At 49.8% G+C, this 23,368-nt stretch overlaps 1 protein-coding gene and 1 long non-coding RNA gene across 2 annotated transcripts in view; one reads left to right on the forward strand and one right to left on the reverse strand.

Annotated features, from left to right (window-relative positions):
- Positions 1-23,368, forward strand: part of SRRM4 (serine/arginine repetitive matrix 4) — a 141,633-nt gene that overhangs the window by 66,640 nt on the left and 51,625 nt on the right. The gene's annotated exons all lie outside the window — the stretch shown is intronic.
- Positions 17,751-23,368, reverse strand: part of LOC128824598 (uncharacterized) — an 8,615-nt gene continuing 2,997 nt past the window's right edge. Inside the window, exons 2-3 of the long non-coding RNA XR_008442511.1 lie at positions 21,401-21,531; positions 17,751-18,569 (exon numbers count right to left, since the gene is read on the reverse strand). This is a non-coding gene — a long non-coding RNA (uncharacterized LOC128824598). The remainder of the gene's footprint in view (positions 18,570-21,400; positions 21,532-23,368) is intronic.

Here is a 23,368-nt window from a genome sequence, read left to right on the forward strand (position 1 = left end):
TCGCCTGGCTGCTCTTGCCTTGGCTTTTGAAAGTTTCGATGCGTATCTCTCTCCCTGCTGCGAGCCATCGGTGCAGTAATCCATGGACGGGGCTGTTTCGTGTCCGCAGTTCCCCTATCACCGCTGCACACAAGGAGCTGCTGCGAAAGCTTCGGCAATGCAAGCACCAGAAACAACTGATGGGATTTGAAAAGCAGAGAGATAAAAGGTCCTTGTGAAAGTTAATTGATCCTAAAAGGAAGACGCAGCTTAGATGTGGAGGGGGGATAATAGGTTCTGGATTGGGAGCTGAATGTGATGCCAGAATAAAAAATCCTGGATCTGTGACTAAGCACGAAGTCCGGAGACGTGAATCATTTTCACATGCAGGCATGGGGAGTAACAGCTCCAGGAAGGCGGGGTGTCTCTGTCCCCCCGCCAAGCTGCACATTGTTCTTGGGCAGCTTCGTGCCACCGCCACAGGCCAAGCCGCCCGTGCAGACTTTCGAGCCCAACTCCTTTTTGCCTGCTTGAACAACTAGCTTAAAGCAGGCAACTTTCTGCCGAGCCGGGAGCACGTTTTGAACCTGGTGAGGCACCTTGCTCAGATCCTAAATAATGATGCTTTCCCCAGCTGGAGTCCTGTGCATCACAGTCAGAGCCTTCCCCTGCTTACCTACCCTCAGACTTTTTCCCGGGAGCTTCCCCCATTCAGCCAGCTGAGAAATGCAGAGCTGGAGGGAGTCATTGAGTGGCAGGGCGTGTTTTCCAGCCCCTGCCAGCATAGGGCATGTCAGGCTGGGAGTCTAATCAACAAGGGCTTGTAAGAATCAAGGACAGCACGAGTGTCCCCTACAAATAACCAATGAAAGTAGAAGTGCCACCACCAAACAATAACCAGTCACACGGGACGTACACAAACCCACTGATCTAATTCAGGGCTCTCTTGCTGCCTTTCAGCCCCTCTGTCACAGCAATGGGGGCGAATCCTCTATGGCACAGCATTCATTCTCGTCTGTAGACAATAACACGTCCGTTTCCAGGTATTTAAAAGCAAAGTGAGGAGGAGAGGAAGAGCCGCTGTTTTCCAGATGGGAAACAGACCAAGCTAATGGATAAAATGTTATTTTCAAATCTTAATGAGGGTGTTTTGTGCACTGGAGAATTGAACAAGATAATGTACAAATGAAGGCGTTCCACAGTGTCACTTTAACTATCTCTAAAGTCATTTTGATGGATGGCAATTTTGTAATGGGGCTCTAAGGACAAGAGAGAATTTTTTTGCATAAATATCAGGGGCCAGATTTGCAAATATAGACTCAGAAGCTGTGGGCTGGGGTCTTTTATTGAGCTGTGCAATCAGCTAACATCACTGGAGCTAGGACAATTGACACCAGCTGAGCATGTGCCCTACACCTGCATGCAAACTGGTACACTACCACTTACACGAGCAACAGCCATGCCAATCCACCATGGGCAAGGACAACAGCCATGCCTGTCAATCGTGCGGGTGAAAGTTGGTTTGAAAATTATCAGAGGGGTAGCCGTGTTAGTCTGGATCTGTAAAAAGGTGCCAGAGGACTCTTTGTCGCTGCTTGAAAATGTGTTCTCCTGAACAAACAGCATTTCTGCAGGTTGCATGGTGGCTTCATAGCCTTTGCTGTAATCCCATATACTGCCCCTCTGCCTGTGGGGCGGGAGGCTCAGGTGTAGAGCCTATACACTAAAATGTTTCACTCCAAACACACTTCTTTACTTGGTCCTGCGGAGAGGAGCTTCTCTCCCTGCCAGCTTCCACAGTGCTGCACTCATCAAACCAGGACCTGTTTTCTCAACATCCCTATCTGTCAGCATCTCCCCTGTCCTCCGGCACCTCCCAGCCAGTGCTCCAGCCCTGCATTTTGCTCTGAGAAGGAATGTGGGATGGATGGGAAATGATGGTTTTCCTTCGGGCCAACGGGATGTAGTAAAATCGCCTGCGCTAACGTGATTGATGCCTCGCTCGGGGATCTGTATTCTCTGATGTAATTACACTATGTGCTTCATGTGATAAGCAGATTAATCAGTCCATTACGCCGGGGCTGCTTTATCCACAGACAGAGGTAATTGAACAGAGCAGTTGGACATCAGCAAGTCTCTCCTGCATGGCACGTACTCCTCCCGTGGACAGGCGTAGGGGCCAGAGGACTTTGTGGCTGCTTGGAATGGGGGAAAAGCTTTTTTCAGCTAAGCTAAGCACCACAGTGGAACAGAGAACTCCCTGTTTTGTCTATATGGCACTGGCAGAACGTGTTTGCAGCCTAGAGGGATTACCTCCGCTCCAGGGGAAACCGAGATTCACCGGACGTTCAGAAACGTTGTTTTTCTCCTATTCAAATAGAACGGAGTTTGCTTACAGGCAATAGGGAATTGACTTGCAAAGGGGAGAAATGAGTTAAAAGCATCGTCTGGTGCCTTTCATCTGAGGATCTGAAAGCCCTCTGCAGACACGGGTTAACTGAGCCCCTCAACCCCCCTGTGCTGCAGGTCAGTAGTTTACAGATAAACTGAGGCCCAAAGTCATTCAGAGTAAAATTTTCACAAGCACCTAAGTCCCATTTTCAAAAAGTGGCTTAGGAGACTAAGTCCCATGAAGTGTCAGTGAAAATTGGGCTCCTTAGGCTGCCTGCCCTCACAGTGGTGCGTAGAGTACATCCACTGCATGCCTCCCTCGCATGGCTATAAATAGTGGTGTAGAAGCACTGCTTAGATGAGTAGAATAAAGACATGCCTGAGCCCTGTGGGTATGTCCCTATGTGGCTCTCTATTCACCCAAGCAATGCCCCCCATATCTGCACTGCCGTTTTTAGCAGTCTGGAGTCCCATTGCCTCCTGGCTGCAGCGGTGCAAGGCGCCAGCAGTGGGGTTAGCCTCTGGCAGGGGGAAGCTGCGGGGAAAGACTCTGACAGCTCCCTGCCGCTGGAGCCTTTCCCCCCTGCAGTGAAAGACTTTGGCAGAGGGGAGCTGCTGGAGCGTTTCCCCACTGCCTCCCCCATGTCAGAGCCTTCCACTTCTGCATGTAGCTACATGTACCCTACTCACTGCCGCCAGTGTAGACAAGGCCTTAGTGTCTAAGTCACGTTTGAAAGTGGGACTTAGGAGCCTAAGTCACTTGGGCGTTTTTGAAAACGTCATCCTGAATGACTTGCCCAAAGCCCTAAAGCAAATCAGTGGCAGAGCTGGGAAGAGCACCCAGGAGTTCTGGCTCCCAGATCCATCCACTAGAAAATGTCTCCTCCCCCAATTCTCTGTACACACCCCAGGTAAATAACTTTAGTTCCCTCTGACCCTGCAGCTTGGAGTTTAGGGTTCCTTCCTCTCTGCCGTTGCGTGTTCAAGTGTTGGGATGGAGCGTGTGCATTCTGAAGGGCCCTGTCACTTTCTGAGTTCTGGGTCTGGATGCTTTCCCAAATTTAAGTTTTGGGGTTCCCTGGGAAATAATGGATTTTGAACATCCCACATAGGGCTCTGCATGGCTAAAACAATTGCCAGTGTTGACAGACTACTGGAATCACTAGTTTTAGAAGGCTGAATGGAGTCCTGTTGATTTTTTTCCCCTCCTGTTGACAGGGAAGTTGAACCTTTTATAGGGGTCAAAACATTCTAAGGCAAATATCTTGAAGGAGGATTTGAGAATAGGCAGGACATATGAATTTCCTCTTGAGAGCAAGATAGCAAAGGACTCTGTGCATGTATTCATGGGCCTAGTGCACAATCCACAGCTGTCTGGGTGCACATCACTGGATTCATCTATCCATGAGGTTTTCTTCAGGGATTATATTACTGAATAGCAGTCTCCTTGGGCTAATCTCCGCTCGCGGTTACGTTGGCACAAATCCAGAGATAGCACTCTTGAAGTCAGTGTATTTATTCCAGATTTACACTGGTGGATGAGAGCAGACATTGGCCTCTTTCCTAGAGGTAGAGTGCAATTGAGTCCCTAAAATGAAGAGGGCAGCAGTACTGAATGCCTAATAAAATGCAAGCCTATAACCCAATAGGAAAGGAAAAGAAAATGTAACGCTGGTGAGTGTTGGCAGCTGCGGATACAGGTACCCTCTGTGCCCCCACAGGACAAGTACAACCAGACAGGAGCAGGGCCAGCTGCCACCTCCTGCCCCAGTACTAGGGGCACTAGTAACTGAGCTGAGACCCATCAGCTCTCTTCACATAGCTCACCAAACAGCGATTTCATGGCAAGGACTTTAAGTCCCTGTTACCCTGAGTTGGATTTGAATTTAAAAAAACCCGAGTGTCCTCCCATCCTCCCTGACTGTCTTGGCAATGAGACATTTTTTGCTATCAGGAAACTATAGCAAATGGGACAATCATGAGACTCCAGCTATTTAAATACACTGGCAGAGCCCCCAGCATGTGTCATTCTAATGGGAAAGGCATAAAGCCCACTCTCTCCATTGCTTCCCGATTCAAGCAATTGTTTCTGGCACTAACCACTCCTAGCGCTTAGCAGTGATGGAGAACTCTGGGGTGGTAACACAGGGGGGCCATGTCCATTTAGGAGGGGAAAGAGGAGGAGCTTGGAGTGATGCTGTTCGCTAGAACACAACGGAGGGTCTGTGGAGTTCACAGCACCTTTCCCTGCAGATGTAATAATAATACCTAGCTCTTCTATAGTGCTTTTCATCAGTTGATCTCAAAGTGATTGACCAAGGAGGCCATTCTACAGATGGTAAAACTGAGGCACACAGCAGGACAGTGACTTCCCCAGTGCCAGAGCCAGGAATAGAACCCAGAGGCCAGATCCAATGCAGTGCTGTATCCCCTAGGCACCACTGCCTCTCTGTATGTTGAACCTGGCCTCTACTTCAGCAGGGTTATTCATGGAGTGAAGGGAAGTCTTTTTTCCTTCTCTGAGATCTCCTGCCCCTGTTAACTGAGTCCTCCAGTCTGGTAGTCGTTGCATGTGGCTGGTATGGCCATGTCGCATCCAGGCAGGACTGGCCAGGCCTCCTGAGTCACTCTGCTCTCCCACAGAGCAGCAAAGCCCCCTTTGTCGGTGGGTCAGCCCCATGTTCTTCCTATCTCTGTGTCGGGCTCCAAACAGGAGCAGAAGATGTTGTAATTAGTAAGCAGTATATGAGGTAACGACTGATACAGGGTGGGGCATTGGGGGCGCTGCTGGTTCCCATGCTGCCGGAATGTGCAGGCTCTGGCTGAAATTAAAAGACAATCCCTTTGAAGTGGATTGAAACAATGTTACCGTTAACCTCTGGAACTCACTGCTGTGGTTTATCCCTGAGGCAAATAGCTTGGTCATTTTTAAATAAAAAAATAGACTTTCACCTCAGTTATATTAGTGCCTGTCATGAGACAAAGCCTGGATACACAGTGAGAAGGTGTAACAGGGCCAAGCTCTAAGACTCTGTCGAAGAAGGTCGGGCTCTTCTGCTGAGTTGGGCTCAGGCCCTGCATTAAGGTTCAGGGTCGTTGCTGATGAGTCAGGCTGGCTCGGCTGAGCCATGCAAAGTGGAGTTAGACGGAAGGTCGAGAAGAGTCTCTGGGACCGAGAAGATCCTGGAGGGAAACCGTAGGGAGAGCCAAGCTCTGGAAATAAGCTGCGACTTGCGCTGTGTTTTCAGTGACCAGTAAAGCTGAAGCCGGGGGAGGGCTGAGTTGGCTCCGGGTCTGTGTGCTCTGTAGACAATAGGGTACTGACACTGACACGAGAGCAGAAATGGGGTTTTCTGATCTCTTCTGCACGCGAGGGAATAGGAAGGAAACCCTGCAATAGATGTCGGAATAGCTGCACCAACAGCAAGTGCAGGCTCCAGCCCTGTAGCACCAGCCACAAGCCCAGGCTCCATCCCAACTGGTGATGTGGCCACTCACGAAGCCTGGCTTACAGCCCAACCGCAGCGAGCCGTAACGGTGACGAGTGCATCTGCTCGAGTGACCCAGCAACCCAGCTGATGCCCAGGCTCCCAGGAAGTCCCAGCCCTTCCCTGTGAAAACTGGGATAACCCAGGGGCTCCCCCTGCTCTCTTTTTAGCAGGCAGCTACTGCAAGTATGTGGGAGGCGGTGCCTGGCCTTTTTGGCCCCTTTTGTTGGCAGGAGATATGCAAATGGTGCCTGGATGAGGACACTGCTGGAGATGGCGAAACTGCTGAAGGCTGCTATTGGGGACCAGCTGGGGGTCTTGGAGGAGAAATACCAACAGAGGTTTGGACAGAAACCTTCTTCCCCAGGGCCGCGGTTAGGCATCTGGGCCTGGGTCTTGACAAGAGCTGGTTGAAACTTGGATCGTCCGTTTCTGAAAAGCTTTTGTCCTGATACGGAATGAAAATGGAGCATTTTGAAATTTCCCACAGAAAGGCAATTGTGAAACGTGTCACTTTGGAAAAATTGAACCGTTTTGGTTTGAGGTTTGAAAGGAAACGAAGCAGGCGGCTCCCACAACTCCCAGGGACTCTCTGGACTGCCCCCACGCCGGGGGACAGCGACCTGCCGTGGACTAGGGAGCTGTCTCAACCTGGGGCTCTCTGAGCTTTCAGCTTCCCTGCTCCGCAGCAGGGCAGTGTGGAAGTGCTGGGGGCTCCTATGGCAGTCGGGGGCAGGGCTGCCCCAGAGCCACAGCCCTTGGAAGCCAGGGGTCCCCGGCCCCAGGGCAGGCTGCAGGCCATGGAAGCTTTGGGATCCCCAGCAGCCCGCCAGGTGGAAATTCATCAAGCCCGATGTGTTTCCACATCCCATGTTGAGTTCAACAGATTGGCTTTTTCTGACCACACTGTCTTTCACTGGAAAACTCCCGACCATCTCTATTTGTGACAGACTGGCCAACTCGTTGGCTCCAGCCTGAGACCCCAGATGGTCGGGGACTCAGAAGCCATTATGAAAATGGAGTCGTAGTTAGACAGTCTGCCTGGGAGGGTGCAGATTCAGGCATTTACACCGGCAATGGCCACACAGCAGAGTGTTACCTGCAGGCTGAGCCACCGGAAAGACCAGCATAACTGGGACCCTCTCTAGGATGAAAAGATGGTCAACTAGAGCCTTGATTGCCCACATAGGGTTTTAGAATCTGCTGCCCTGTTCCACAAGGGCTATCAACGCTTGTGCTTCACCGTATGAACTGCTCAGACCACCAGCCGGTGTCTGGGAGAAATTACTCCCCACAGTGTCAAATTGCACAAACTTCCTCGGCAGCATCTGGCACTGACCACCACTGGTCTGTTCCAGCGGGGAAGTTCCGGTGTTCTGATTTAATTGTGCATAACAAATCAACCCCTGGAAAAAAAAGCCAGGCTGCTTTGAGCCCTGACCATGACAAGGGAAGTCATTAGATGTTCCTGGAGCGCAAGTAGCAAAAGGAACAGTTACCCGCAATCTGACTCACAGGAGTAAGGCAGGCTAGCCGGGAGGGCTTACGGAGACAAGGCGAAGAGGCGGAAAGCCGGTGCCAACAAAACTGGATGAAAAATGTATCGCGTGGAATTGTATTTTTCTTCTGTGTTTCAAATGCCTAAAGAAACAGCAAGCTCGTCTGCAGCTGGCACCTCCACTGCTGCAAAGAAAGTAGTGAAGAGAAGATTAAAATTGAACCAGCTTGGAATCTGTAATAGGGAAAAATATCTTGGTGATTTGCTATTATAATTTTCAATAACAAACTCCTGGGTTCCTGCCGCACGAATACAAACTGTTTGAATGAGGTGGGGAAAGGAACCTGGCTTGGGGTTTTTGTGTGTGCAAAGAGCTTAGAGATTTTTCTCGTCTCCTAATTTTAAAGAGGTATTTTTAGTGCACGTATCAAATAGATTTGCGTAAACACATCTGCTGGAGTTTTTGCTTGGCAATGTCTTTACAACCTTTATTTTTCCTCTGTCTCCTGGGACAAAGGAATATTTCAACCATTTTCTTTTTCAATCAGCTACGAAGAGAGAGAGAAAATAAAAGGGGAATTTTACTACCCAAGGCTTCTCCACCCAAAGGAGCGTTTTGGAAACACAGCTGGTATTTCCTACTGCTACGTCTGCAGAATTTAAACAGCTCCACGTAACCAGGAGAGCTGGGGGCGTACAGCAAAGGGAACAGCTGTTTAGACACAGTTAGTCCCAGTTCTTTACAGCAATGTCATGCCAGTCTTCACTCTCACTAGTCTTACATGAAGTAGCAAATAGTCCATGGGAGTAAGGCAGCGGAATCAGGCCATAACAAGTGGGGCTTGGGCTCACTAGTGGAGTTATGGTTCTATGCAGTATGAGTGCAGGTGTCAAAATCAAGCCCACTTATGGGAGGTTTTTCTGATATATAAGTCAACTGAGCCTTGGCTACCAGGTATGGCCAGGTGCGTGGCGGTACTGAATACCTGCATGACACAAGTCCACAGTTGGTGACCCTCTGGAACCAAGCGTGGTGTTGGGTTTTGCTGCCCTTGCATATCAGTTGTTGTTAATACTGTGGTTCTCTACACGGAAGTACAAGGCTAAAGTCCCTGTCCCAAGCTTCTGTTCAAATGGCAAAATTCTGTCCTTGCTCAGTTGCATTTCATGGAGGAAGACGTGGGTCTGCTCGGCCGCAGGATGGCTGTTCTGTCTCTCCCCATCTCTCTGATGCCACTGCTGCCTTGTGTGCCCAGCTGCTCAGAAGTGCGCCTCTGCCAATGGCATGACCGTGGCCCTAGCAAGGCTGCATAGCGCTTCATTGTGGTTCCAGTCCGACCACCATTACAGCCAATGGGAGTCTCCACACTGATCTCCACAGACCTTTGCTGTTCCGTCTTCCAGTGGAGACTAGCTATAACAATGACGGCATTACAAATGAGCTTAGACTGGGTAGATGGATGGACACACACAGCTGGCTGGAAAGAAGGATGGATGTGAACAAGCAGCCTTCGCTGGGTCAAGCGCTGCAGAGTAGGGACATGAGGGGAGCATGGGGGAAACGGGTACTTGTGCTTATACAAGCAGAGCATGCATTTCAAACCTGGACCATGCCCTTATAGAATACTCCAAAGGACTTAATACCTCACTCCCTTCCATCTCCTGCAGTCACTTGGGATATGTCCACACAGTCTTTTGCAGCGAGCCTCCCAGCCCAGCTCAACAGATTCTGGCTGGTGGGGCCCTCCCCAGCACTCCAGAAATGGCTGTGTAGACAGAGCTTTGAAGTTGCCGCTCCAGCTGGAGCTCGGGCTCTGAAGTGCAGAGGGGGTGGGCTATGGAGCTCCAGCCGGCATCACCGCTTCAAAGCCCTGTCTACACAGCCATTGCTAGAGGGCTAGCATGAGCCCTGCTTGCCAGAGCCTGTTGACCCAGACTGAGAGACGGGCTCCAAGCTGCTCTGCAGACATAGCCTGACACGCAGGCTTACTGAATGCACAACACTACTCAGGTCAGGCCAGTAGTGCACGCTCGCAAATGACCGCGCAGGCTGCAAGGCAACAGAAAATCAGCCCCAAAAGATTTGTTTTCCACAGTGGGTAAAACCTACATATACCTGCAGGGGGTGGAGGGGATTTAAGAAGACAAATGGAACTTATCTATCACTTGGATTTGATCTTCGTTTGCTTGCCCCATTGCAAAAAGTTCCACTTAAATCATTACGGTCAGTGTTTTATTTTACATGGCATTGGCGGGGGCGGGGGGGTGGCAGCGATGGAGTAAGCGGCAATGAGGATGGGAATCAAAAAGAAAAGCCAAACCTGCACAAAGCAGCCTAGAGAGAACAATCACTGAGGGAGGTTCCTGTTCGGAGTAATTTATATTGCGGGCTGCTGGTCGCTGATTGCAACTCTAGCTATTTTCTCCAGCGTTTATGTGTTTGCAATAACCTAATTCCAGTGGCTGAAAAGGAAAGCAGATTGGACATTTAATCACATTGTGTCCATAAGCTTTTTGCACTTATCTCTGCCCAATAAACACATCATCCAGGGGGAAATGATAAGCGACAATGTTAGGCAAGAGTTTCTTTGGTGTCATTCTTCCTAGGGAAAGGGGGAGGGGGGAATCATCAAACACTTGAAAGCCTTGGCTATTATAGCAGATCATTTCTGCACATGAAACAGACAAGGTCCCCTAGTCAATTACTAGTCAAGTAGGGTAATATGCATCTCATTATGGTGCTCTGGCTCCAGACATACATACACGTATATAAAATGAAACGCACAGAAGTTACTGGTTTTTTGAGCCAGTGATTAGGTGCTGTAATTAACAAAGCATTGTGCCTGATTTCTAATCTTTCTCTCTATTTAAATTTAATTGATTTTTTCCCCCTTGATTTAATCAACCCGCATTCATCTACCCACTTCTGTCAGGGAAAACTCCGCTCTTTTTAAAGGACCAGCAGGCAGTTGGAAGGATGAAATTTCCTTGTCTGTTCCTCTAGGGGGCTACACATCTTGCCCAGATCTTTCCTCATGTCCTTTAGTAGGTAGCCGAGGAGGGGACCGTGTGATGGTTTTTATTGCTGGAAGGAGGCATCCATCATCATTTTAACGCCCAGTGAAACACGCAAAACTAATAATAAGTTCCTTATAGATGTTTTAACCTTTTTAGTATTCTGTGTTCTGATTGACTGCAGCTCACCACACCTCTTCACTGCAGGCAGTTGCAGCTGTGAACGGGAGAGGATGAGAACATGCAGCCAATCAAATTATTAGCAGCCGAAAAGGGCAAAGTAGTAAAGTTTCTTTATTATCTCTCCAGAACATCCTACCTAGTGCTTTAAAATGCTACATGCATGAGACTGGCAAGTGTAACTGATGTCCCGTACCTCGTTACAGCCTCAAAACGATGATCCTGAGGTCCTGTTTTCATAGGCAGCAGGTTTAAAATGAACAAAAGGGAGTATTCCTTCACCCAACGCACAGTCAACCTGTGGAACTCTTTGCCAGAGGATGTTGTAAAGATCAAGACTATAACAGGGGTCAAATAAAGGCTAGATAAGTGCATGGGGGATAGGTCCAGCAATGGCTTTTAGGCAGGATGGGCAGGAATGCAAAACCATGCTCTGAAGTATTCTCTAGTCTCTGTTTGCCAGAAGCTGGGAATGGCGACGGGATGGATCACTTGATGATTACCTGTTAGGTTCACTCTCTCTGGGGCACCTGGCATTGGCCACTGTCGGAAGACAGGATACTGGGCTAGATGGACCTTTGGTCTCACCCAGTATGGCCGTTCTTATGTTCTGTGGGGATTGGCCCAAGTTTAGGTGCAGTGCCCAGCCAATCCTATGGCTTTATAGGTGTGTCCAGAGTGGTAAATGTTTGGCCTGGCATTCAGTAACAGGGACGCTGTATCATGGAGCTGGTCATGGCCCAGGAAAATGGATTACTTTGCACCTTTCTTTGCTGCATTGTCTGACCTGGAGCACACAATGAAGGGCAAAGGGTCACGCTGAGCAGGAATGGCAGCTGTAGACTGAACACGTGCTTACCATGGACTCATGAGAGCCCGTCATGTTCTTGGTTACCCAGATGTAAATCCACAATAGCTCCCTTGTCCTAAACCTGGCCCTCACTGTACCGCATCCACAAATAACTCTAGGCTGAGTTAACAGGACATGCAGGTGTCTACCTGCCACGGAGGCACAACTGAGCACTTAGACGTGCGCCTGCCCTTAGGTAAGTGCAGAGTTGGCTTTCCACTGCTAGCTGAAGGTGCAAGTCTCCCCCTGGCCTGGGCAGAGGCTTATGCACCATAAAGTTCTATTTTAAGATCTTAACTCCTGCCTGGGTCTACTCACTGCTGGGCCTTTGCACAGCGAAGAATTCCACCCTTAGCAATGCAGTACTCCATTATACTCCACCAGGGCTGCCCAGAGGATTCAGGGGGCCTGAGGCAAAGCGGGGGAGCGGACATGTGCAAAAAGGGTGACAGGGTTCCAGCAATCAAGCCCCATGTGGTTCAGCTGTTGCAGTCTGCATTGACGGGGCTCTGGTCCAAATTGCCTCGCTAAAGCCTCTTGAAAGCAAATGACTTGCCAAAGCAATTTTTCTATTCGTCCCTGTCTCTTGCATTCATCCTGGTGCTTGCAAAGCAGGTGGAAGGCAAAGCGGGGCTCTCGTGAGGGGCAGGAGGAGCTGCCGAGCTTGGAGTTAGTTGCTCTTGAGTCCTCGTGCGGAGAAAAAGGCAGACGCCTCTGGAGCTGGAGGGTGAAAAGATCCGGGGGCTGAAAGGTCACCTGAAAGTCAGTGTCACTCAGCCCCCGGGAGCGGAGTTACTGCAGTGAAAAACGATGATTGATGAGACCTTGCAGCAGGAAACCACCCCTACTCCAGAGAGAGACCAGGGGAACTCGATTTAGACTGAAGAGTGCAAAGTCTCAGCTCCTCATTGGGGAAAAAATGATTGCTGTTCAGCACGCCTGCCCATCAGTGAGACACATCAGCTGGAAATGCCAGTGTGCTGGGACTTCAAATACAAAGCAATAGCTCCAGTGACTGTATTTAATCAGGGGGAGAATATTATTGCACTGCTCGAAAAAGACAGCTCCTGAAAGTGCACAGGGGCAGCACCCGTTAACGTCTGCATTACCTGGGGATATATTGCAGGGCCCGGTACCATGTCACACAGCTGCTGCTCCAAACACAATATCCTGGGATAGAGAAGCAGGGATCACTTGCAAGTCCTCACGGAGTGTCTCAGCCTCATGAAGCAGCAAACCCTGGCTGTAACTTTGGGCCTTATTCTCATTTACTCCGAGGCCGCTCTCCATCACTCTGTGTAAACGGGCCTTAGAGGCAATGAGAATAAGATCCCTTCTTCCATTCCCATTCTCATGTACATAATGGATCCCACAGAAACCAATAGGAGGGTTTAAGGATCTAATTTTGCCAGTCATACTCACTTGAGTAGCACTTGATCCCACAACTAACACCATTGACTTTCGGGAGCTACTGATCGAAGAGATACTCAGCGTAAGGGTTGCAGAATCAGCCCCCACATTTTTAATAGCTCTAGTACCATCCACATGGCAAAACCAATCGAATGGGATGGACACAATCTTGCAGCTCCGAGGTGAGGGGCAGAAGCTCAAAGGAAGGAAAGCAATCTGTAACGAGCCAACGTTGCGTTCGCAGGGCACATTCAGCAAAGATTTCCCAATGTACGGCAGTAAATGTATAGGCATCTCTTAGGGAAGGTAGGGAGAGTTTAAATGACTCGCCCCAAATTACACAGTCAGGCTATGGTAATGCTGGGACTGGCCCCTTCTTACTCCCAAGCGTGTGTTCTAACCACTAGGCCATACTTTTTCCCTTTGCATGCCACAGCCTCGCCCTCTTCCCGTGAAATCCATTCCTTCTGCTTTAAAGCACGGGACCCCTTCCCTCAAGTGGTATGAAATAACCGAGCATGGGACATGTTTGTGCTCATCTGTAATTGTTGACCTGTGTTGTGTTGCACACAACCCTAGACAAAGGACGGACTCTGGGTGAGAGCAAAGCTATAAGGGCAGGCTTTGTGATCACAGCAGCTACACTGAGGCATCTCATGCCTACTGTGAAACAACTCCTCCACACCCCCACCCTCCAGCCCTAGTCCTGGGCTTTCTGCATATATCCTGGCAGATGGAGGTACCACATCAGGTCAGGCTGCAGGGCCGGAAGTTGAGGTGTGGATACATACCCACCGGAGACTAGGCTCAGATGGCCAGATTTGGTTCACTTGTGTCCCAAGCCAGAAGTGAACCACATTGAATTTAACAGTAGAAACCGCCCGGATTGGGGGATCCAACTTTCCAAGACGGGCTCCTAGACAGCCTCCGCATCCTGTATGCGAATGAAGGGCATCAGAGGCCTGATACGGGTGCTGACCCTCTTCAGCTCCCGTGGGCTTCAGCTAGAGCTGACGGACTCGGCCGTTCTAGCAGTCAGGCCCTTGGCATTGGCTGTGTTCAGAGCTGCAGCACTTTAATGACCGTAAACTGCCTTAGTTAAGCTGGGGCATTCCCCTGTACGGACACTCTGACATCGATTTTAAACCAGGCGTATCCAGAGTGTCCACGCAGGCTTGTGTACCCATTGTGACAGAATAGGTTTTTAACGGATTTAAAGCTAAATGGGTGGGTGGAACTTTGCATATAAACAAGGCTCAAAGTGTAGGGATGGTACAACCTTCCTCCCTCCCCCCCCCCCCGAAAAAAAAAACCCTGTCTGAAATTGTGCTCTAGCTAGGACCCCCTTGCCTACTGTTAGCCACTCTCTCCACGGCTGGAGAGGACATGGTAGGGACAGCTGAGCCTAAATTAAGTGATGCAGTGTCAGACTCCGTCTAGCCTCCCTGCGCCTGTGATTGATTTCCCCCTCCGCTGGTGAATTGTAACGTCCGTCCAAGTGAAGGCACCATCAAGGATCGCACTGAAGAGCGTGGATGTGCCTGGGAATGTCTGGAAGGCTTTCTCTCTCCCCGGATCAAGCCGATCTGTCTGTGCAGCGCGGTTAGCTTGACTGCAGTGATCCCAGAGGCTGCTGACATGTTTATCTCCTCTAGCAGTTTCCATCTGTGTTTATACCAAGACTTTTAATCCTCAACAAGGGCGTGAAGGAGGCCGCAGCATGTCACGGCTGAGGGACCGGAGCTATTTGAACCTCCCCGGTCCCCATTGCGAAAGCCCATCAGGGAGCCCGCGCAGGCAGAGCTGTGTGTGTGTGGAAGGAGAGAGGCAGGCTGACGCCCTAATAAAGATAAAAGGCTTCAATAAACCCACAAACCCCGGTGTGACAGACCCAGACCAGTGAGGTACAGGAGTCTGGTAGAGGGCAAATATACTGGTCACTGGATGAGTAGTTTTCTGTTCCCTGAGTGACCAGAGCAGGGGCTGCACTAGAGTAATCAGGAACCTGCTAGAACCAGTTAAGGTAGGCAGGCTAATTAGAACACCTGGAGCCAATTAAGAAGAAGCTGCTAGAATCAATTAAGACAGGCTAATCAGGGCATGTGGGTTTTAAAAGGAGCTCACTTCAGTTTGTGGTGCGAGTGTGAGGAGCTGGGAGCAAGAGGCGCAAGGACCTGAGAGGGAGAGGAAGAGTGAGTGCTGCTGGAGGACTGAGGAGCACAAGTAGAAGAACAGGAGTACTTGTGGCACCTTAGAGACTAACAAATTTATTAGAGCATAAGCTTTCGTGGACTACAGCCCACTTCTTCGGATGCATATAGAATGGAACATATAATGAGGAGTGTTATCAGACACCAGGAGGAAGATCCTTGAAGGAGGCCATGGGGAAGTAGCCCAGGGAGTTGTAGCTGTCATGCAGCTGTTACAGGAGGCACTATAGACAGCTGCAGTCCACAAGGCCCTGGGCTGGAACCCGGAGTAGAAGGCGGGCCCAGGTTCCCCCCAAACCTCCCAATTGACCTGGACTGTGGGTTCTTCCAGAGGGGAAGGTCTCTGGGCTGTTCCCCAACCCACACGGTGAATCTCTGAGGCAAGAAAATCTGCCAGTAAGCGCAGGACCCACCAAGATAGAGGAGGAACTTTGTCACACCGGGTAATGGGCCTGGCTTTTCGAAGGTAGCTACACACCGCGGTGGAGGAGAGCGTGAAGGCGTTAATCAGGATCAACGCGCTGCCATTTCATTCAGGAGCTAAAGCTCTCGCAGCCTGCGCTGACATGTAGAAACTGCCACTTCGGTGGGACTCCCTGCGCACCCCCAACCCCATCACCCTGGGGTTACAGATGCTTCTCCTTCAAGGTGCAGCAGCTTGTTTGGCATCCCAAGGAGAGAAGGCAGTGGAGGGACCGGAGCTATAAGGGAGCCAATTAACTGATAGGCTCCCCATGTCGCTCACTGCAGGATGGATATTGAGTAGGGGACTAATGGGCTGGGGGGACCCCTCCACAAGTGGGTGCTGCTGGGGGAAAAAGATGACTGATCAGCTTCCGGCTCCAGCCGGACCATTAACCCAGAACCAAGCGCTTGTAGAACTGCAGTCAGGTAGCTGTCTAGGAACGGTTCCCATCTGAATCTAGCTGTAGCTCTTCCCATAGGCATTTATCAATCTTGATTATTTCCCATATGTATCTCCTGTCTGTCTGGTTCATATCACTCTAGCTCATTCATAGAGCACCCAGCACCATAGCAGCTCACGTTGCAATAGCCTACTCGTCGTTTGCGGATAGTTTTGACATATTCGTTACTGGCCTTTGGAGATCAGTCAGGTCACCCCTAATGCTTGGGTTGGATTTTTGTTTTTAATCGCTTGATTCAGCTGGTCTCTCTCTTCCTCCCGCGTTAGCACTGGACTGCCTGGCCCCGTGTGATCTGTTTTCCTTGCTACTCTTGCTATGAGTGTCAGGGTTGTGCCAAATATTTGAGCATCAGCTTCAAAAGCATTGAAGTTTTGCAGTTAGTTTTTCATAAAATTGATCTCATTACACACACACCAAATAGTTCTGAAGTTTCATGCTTTTTTTGCTCCAATTTAGGAATGTATTTTCATGCCCATGGGTCACTTGCATGCTAAAGTGCTCCTAGTTCAGTGTTTTGTTCTGTCAAAGATATTCCTGTAGGAAAAACCTTAGCAAATGTCACATTTGGAGGACAAAAAAATCATTTAAAAAGCACAAATTTGGGGCTGTGAAATGGCTGGTATTAGATATTTTTAATTATGAAATGGAATGAACCTTGGCTAACTTTGCATTATAGTTTTCCCCACCTGACTGGCTCCACCTACTGGCAGGATGGGGACATTGAAAGTGCCATTTAAACATTCTGCGTTGGAAGTACGTTACCATAGGCCGGTCTCTAAATGAGCCGGGGACCTTTCTGAGGTAGAGGGTTGCATGCTGGACATTTTGTATCCGTGGAAGGCTTGGGTGAAATCAGTTTCTGGCTGTATGCAGGCTACTGTGGTGCAAACAGGTGACCCAAGATGCACTGGCCTGCCATGGCTACGTAATGAGCAGTGGTTTCAGTAGAGGGGTTGGTTGATTGTTTTTGTGCATCTGAGACAAAAATGCCAAAGAGAAATGGAGAAACTCGCATCCCAACCGGCCACAGCTCTGTCTGCTAGCCAGCTAGCAGGCTCTACTCTCTGTGATGCTAAGGAGAGCAAGAGACTAGGGTTAGCAGTGACGTAGGAGGTGGTGGTGTTACTCCTTGTGTGCTGGGAGGCTGGAAATGTTGCGGGGGAAAGGCAATGGGTCATTTTGCCCACCCTGTTGCATGACCTGTGGGGGATAGGTGTGGGCATAGAATAAGGACCAAGACAGACAGGCAGAGGGCACCAAGCAGCTCTGGATGTTCTGTTACCTGGGCAGGAGTCTAGGGTCATAAATATAAAACCAACGCGATCCTGTAAGGTGCTGAGTGCCCTCAGTTCCCAATTAAGTTAAATGGCGTTAAAAGAAACAAGCACCGCACGGAGGTACTCAGCACCTTGCAGGCTCAGACCCCGTGAGGCTTAAAACCCAGTAGCCCACCCCTCCGTGACTTGGAGACGAGGCAGGCAATCAGCCTGTGCTGCTGAGCCCGGCATATCTCGGATTACAGTACCTTGGGCATGCGATCAACCTAAAATGGGTTTGGTTGTTCATGACACTCCCAGCACGGGAGGGAAAAGTCCACTGTGCAAGTGAGGCTTCCCATTAAGTTACACTCAAAGGGCATGAGGTTGGGCTGCTCCTTGTACCGAAGGGCAGGTTTGTGCTGCCAGAGTGGGGCGGTCCAGCGGGCAATGTACTCACCAGGGACTCTGGAGCTGGGGGTTCTGTGCCTAGCTCTACTGCCAATCTCCTGTGTAACTCTGGGCACCTCTCTGTGCCTCCATTTGCCCTCCCACCTTTTGTCCAGCTTGTCTCTTAGCCTGCAAGCTCCCCAGGACAGGGGTTGTCTCTTGCTATGTGTCTGAATGGCACCTAGCACATCTGTAATACAAAGCATAATAACTGCAGGGAGGGAGGGGTGGTTCAAATCCATCGGCGCTCGCTGTTGCTTTGTACCCAACTCCTGGAGCACTCCTTTCCTATCTGAAACCTCTGGCTGCACGGTACCTGGTGCGAACATCCACATGGAATCCTGACTGACGTACCTGAAAATGCCCAGTGCGTGCCTTGGCATTGTGAGGAGCGATAGCCATGCCATCTTCTCCTTGTTATGAGCGATCCACGCTATTCCACCAAGGCCCCAGTCACTTGGCTCTACTCCTTCCCCATTTCCCCTCGAAAGGCTGTGTGACCATAGCACGATCTCTGATGGTTGGCTGTGTGGTGTTTTCTCCTGGATTTTGTTTGTGAGGAGAGGGGGAGAAGTCTTGTGATAATCCTCTCCGGTAAGATTAAGCTTTCATGTTAAATTGCACCTGCTTTTACATCACAGAGATGAAAGACTAACAGACGACCACAAAAAAACAAAAATTAAATTGACATCTCCAGAGCTTGATCCAAAGGGATTACCAGCCAGTTTAGTGCTTTAGAGGATATCCAGTGTTCATCAGATGAGACTGTTTGGTTGAAATTAAGCCAGCCTTTGATGGGATTGGAGGATAATTATTTCCATCAATAATTACTCCCAAGCCCAGAGGAAATATTGCATTGCTTGTTCCAGGATAGTAGTCCTCCTTGGCTGCCTCAAGGCCAAGTAAGAATTAACCCCTGGAAACAAAACAAAACAAAATCCTATTAGTCTCAACCGGAGCTTCGGTACTAAGATTCCTGCTCCCCATAACCTGAGAAAAGAAGCTCCGGCCCCCTCACAGTACAGCAGCTGAGCTATGTATTGTCATGCCAACTGGAGACCCCTTTTGTGCTGACAATGCACCAAAGAACGCTGGGCCGAGACGACTCTTCAAGCCCACTTCCTTAGTTCGCATAAGCCTCACGTACAAATGGACCCTGCCCGACGTATGTTTGGGGACATGCAAAACTAGCAGTAAGTTCTCCCGCATGCTGTGTCGTGTAGCTAATCCATCCAGAGGGGTTCCACAGGTCACCAATTATGGGAAATTGGTAATTGATCCTAATGATTGAGCCTCAAAAGGCAGGCAGCATGTTTTTAAAAGGGGCTCAGGAAAGGTCACAAGCTAATTATTTTGAGCAAATCTAGCAATTATCCATGTATCTTCGCAGGGAGTTAAAACAATGTCGATGCTGGGAGAGACCTAGAGCTTTATTGCAAGTAGATGAGTAGAATTGAAGGCCAGCCAGGACCATGCGATCATCCTGTATAACACGAGCTAGAGAATTTCACCCAGTTACCCCTGTATTGGATCCAGGAACTTGTCTTTGGCTAAACATACCTTCCATAAAGGCATCCAGGTGTGATTTGATGGCATCAAGAGATGGAGAAAAATCACCACTTCCCTTGGTAGTTTGCTCCAGTGGTTCATCACCCTCCTTGTTAAAAATGTGTTTCTAGTTTGAATTTGTCTGGCTTTAACTTCCAGCCACTGGTTCTTGCTCTGCCTTTCGCCACTAGATTAAAGAGCCCTTTAGTACCTGGGATTTTCTCTCTCTGAAGGTATCAGAGGGGTAGCCGTGTTAGTCTGAATCTGTAAAAAGCAACAGAGGGTCCTGTGGCACCTTTGAGACTAACAGAAGTATTGGGAGCATAAGCTTTCGTGGGTAAGAACCTCACTTCTTCAGATGCAAGTCTCTCTGAAGGTACTTACCCACCTTGATCAAGTCACCTCTTGATCTTCTTTTGACAATCTAAATGCATTACCTTTGCCATACAATGTGGAGCCAGGAGTGCTGACCCAGCCCCATGCAGGGTGCGCGCCTCACCCAGCTTGGCTCCTTCTATCAGGGTTCCACGCAGAGGCCATTCCAGGAGACCAGAGAGGTTTCATCTAGGTTCTTCTCCTTCCCAATGTCCTTTCTCAGCATAGCTCAGGCTCTTCTCCCCCAGAGGAGTTCTGAAAACCTGGGGACAGACCCTGTTAGAGAGACCTTGAGATCAGGATCAGACCGAATATGGATGGCAGACTCTCTCACCTCATCTACTGTGGGGCTCCTACACCTTCCTCTGAGGCATCTGGTGCTGGCTGCTGTCGGAGAGAGGACACTGGACTAGATGGGCTGTGTCTGCTCCAGTTTGGCAAGCCCTATGTTTCCTGATATTATAATCCATTAAACACCATCAATGTGCCCTACCCAGCTCTCTCTCTCTATATATATTGGCTCCCTTTCCCTCTTATACTTAAAGATTAGGGAGATCGTAGGGCTGGCTGAAAGTTGGTAATTAGTTTCCAGGTGAAATTTTTTTTTTTTTCTTTAACTATTCTTGGATTCTTTTAAAAAAAAAAATCATTGAATCAAAATGGAAACTGTTGTGCCAAATCAGAAATTCATTTGAATCCAAATGAAAAATGTGAGGTTTTCTCCCTCCTGAACGTTTTTCCCCCAAGGAAAGGAGGAAGAAAAGAGTTGGGGAGGACATTTCCCCCCCCCCCCCCCAAAAAAAAAAAAGCCCAGAAAATGTTTCATCTTGAATTAGAACAATTAGTCATTTTGTTTCAATGAAGAATTGGGAAGAATTCACACAATCTAAACATTGTCCACAAAAACATTCAGATCATTTGTAAAGACATTTTTTGTTGTTGTTGTTGAAAAAAGCGCCCTTGGATGAAAAGATTTCAGCTGGGTCTAGTAGACAGGCAGGAAGGTCAGCCATCTATTGGGCAGACACACACATTATTGGGGCCTTCCTACTACACACCCCTTCTTCCCAGGATACCACCAGTTAATGCTTACGTGGCTGTGCCTTAAATTCTGCCTGATCCTATCACCACATCCCCTTTCCCACTTTTCCTTCCCCCTTTGTATCCTGCTTGGTGGGGGGTTGTTGCTTTCACCTGTCCTTTTCGAGCCCCTCCCCCTATTGTGAAATGACACGGGCTTGGCAAACGTGCTGCTGACAGTTGTGCAGTTGGATGAAAAGAAAACCCTTGAATTCTAAAAGCGTCTAACAAAGGCTGACTTGGTTCAGGATATAATTTTTGGGTTGCGTTCCAGTATCACGTGGAGTAGCTACTGTCAGCAACTGAATGGCTTTGCATTGCCCTGCTTTTTACTCCCTTTTCTTCCCCGGTCTGGGATGGGTGTTCTCCCATCAAGTGCCAGGCTGGGAGCCAGCCTCTCTGCCTCCTCCCACCCTGCCTCTCTCCTGATGGAGGAATTGATTTGAATTAGAGGCCTCGTCCTCACAGCTTTCAAAACCAACTCTCTGCTGAAGACAGCAAGTAAAAGAGCATGTGGGAGGGAGGGAATAGATTTTTAAAGGGACAGCACCAGTACAGCTAACCCTAAGTGTCCACAACTCATGAATCGCATCCCCCCAAATCATGAGTGGTGTCAAAATAACAATTTTTTTTTAAATTGGGGTTCTTTTCCTTGGGAGCCTTTAGGGAACACTTAGGTCCTCTGCAGCTACAAAGACTAGAACCTTTTTTTTTTTTTTTTTAAATGAAAGTTGAGCTTCTTACCCTGATCACATGCCTCCAGGAGCTGGAGCTTTATGGAAAACATCACGAGACTCACGATAAAAATCGCAAGAGTTGGCAGCAGTGTCTGGTGATGTCAGACTTCAGACTCCCCCTGGATCCTTCAGCTAGCTCTGCGAGAGAAGGAAGTGTAGGGCTGTGTGTGAGATATATCCCCTGCACTCATTCTCATATCCCCTCCATGTGCGACACCCTGGGCTGTCTTTTCCCTGGAGGGGAATGCCCTACCGGTCAGACTGCCAGACATGGAAGGGAACAGCAAATTCTCATTTTCCCCTCCTTCATGTGCTGTGATGGGGCTGGGGGCGCACAGCCCGTGGGCTCTAGTGACTCAGGTGTATTGTAAGATCATTCCTCAGTGCATTGCATGTACAACTGCCCCCACCTGCACCCACCCCCTTACCCATCATCTTCCTTGTAAATCCAGGCTCAGCCACACCAATCCCTGCGGATCCATTGTCCCTTCTGGAGCAGGGACACACGGGAGCAGCAGGGGCTCTTGCAAGTGACTTCTTCCCACAGTTGCCTTCCCTCCAGCTTCTACAGAACCGCCTCTCCTCCACACGCCTGAGATAGCGAGCTGGGGCTGGTTCCAGAGGGGGTGGGGCAGGAGGTAGCTCTCATTGCCTGTAACCATGTCTAGGCCCCGCAAGTCTGATGGGGTGCTGGTATCAGGCGTGGTGCAAACCCCACTGAAGTCAAGGCGAGTCTTTCCATGGACTGCAATGGGCGTTCGGGGTCAGGCCCCTGGTCAGTAATGTGCTATGGGAGGCTAGTGTCTCTGAAAGCTGTTCCACATCCCCTCGCCCCGCTGCTCACGCAGCCCCGAGCCCCAGCAGCCAGGCCACTACGGAGTGAGAGGACCATCAGCATGGCTCCCAGCTGCTCCCATCCCATGCCAGAGCCACCCTTTGCCCTCTGGCTTTCCCACCACTTTCCCCTACAGCCAAACTTCCTGTCGACTTCGCCAGTCACGTCCCCCAGATCCAGGTCAGGATGGAAAGTTTATAAGCTTGTTTTATTGATTTGAGTAACGCTACAGGTGAAACCAATGAAATAGTGTTTATGGTGCCTCTTCCCGCTGTGGTTTACTGCTCTCTCTTCACCTTTCCAGGCTTTGAAATAAACATCTTAGGGGCCTGAAAACATATTGTCTTTCCTTAGGAGTGTTGCTGTTTGAGGGGCAACAGAACCCCTTTGTCCTCCCCCAGACCGAGCCCTGCTGTGTCGCATGGCCCTGAGGCCGACACGGCTTCACTGCTCTCATTCTGGTTTTCATCCGTCTGGGCCCAGGCTCCTTGTTACCAGCACAGCTCTGCAAGTGCCAGCCCCTGAGCATTTCCACCAATGCAACCGATGGCAGATGGTCTGCCCAGCATGGAGGTGCGACCCCCTGACCCCCACTCTGCCAGAGGGCCAGGAGCCAGCTGGTATAGCCCAGAGAGGGGGCCGGGTCGGGTGTGCTGACCCCCCCCAGCACGGCTCCAATGCAGCCGTGTCCCCACTTCACCCCAGAGCCAGAGGGGGAGGGCAGGGCAGAAATGAATATTCCCAGAGGTGCAGCTGCCCCTGCAGACACAGGCTGCATAAGTGGCCTGCCCTCTGCTCCCATGGGTTAACTGAGTGCGGTGTGTTTGGTTCACAAGGAGCTCAGTGCCTCTGGCTCTCAAGTCTCCATGCTCCATTTGCTAGGGTTGAAACCAACCACTGAGTTTCATACTGTTTCCAGCCCAGACCGTTCAGTGGGCAGGTTCCCCTGAAACTCAGCCCAGCCTGAGATCAGCTGGGTCACCCAGGGTTACCCACCTGCCCCCATTTTGGGGTCTTTAACAAAATACAAAACCGAGTAAGTTTCACCTTGTCCATCACGTAAGTTTCACGTGAGCTCAACTAGTGCAGAGCTGATCACAAAGTCCTGTTTCAGTGTAGATGCTACCAACACCTGGGCCG

This window comes from Malaclemys terrapin, chromosome 16 (assembly GCF_027887155.1).
Source record: "Malaclemys terrapin pileata isolate rMalTer1 chromosome 16, rMalTer1.hap1, whole genome shotgun sequence".
In the NCBI taxonomy this organism is placed as follows: Eukaryota; Metazoa; Chordata; order Testudines; family Emydidae; genus Malaclemys; species Malaclemys terrapin.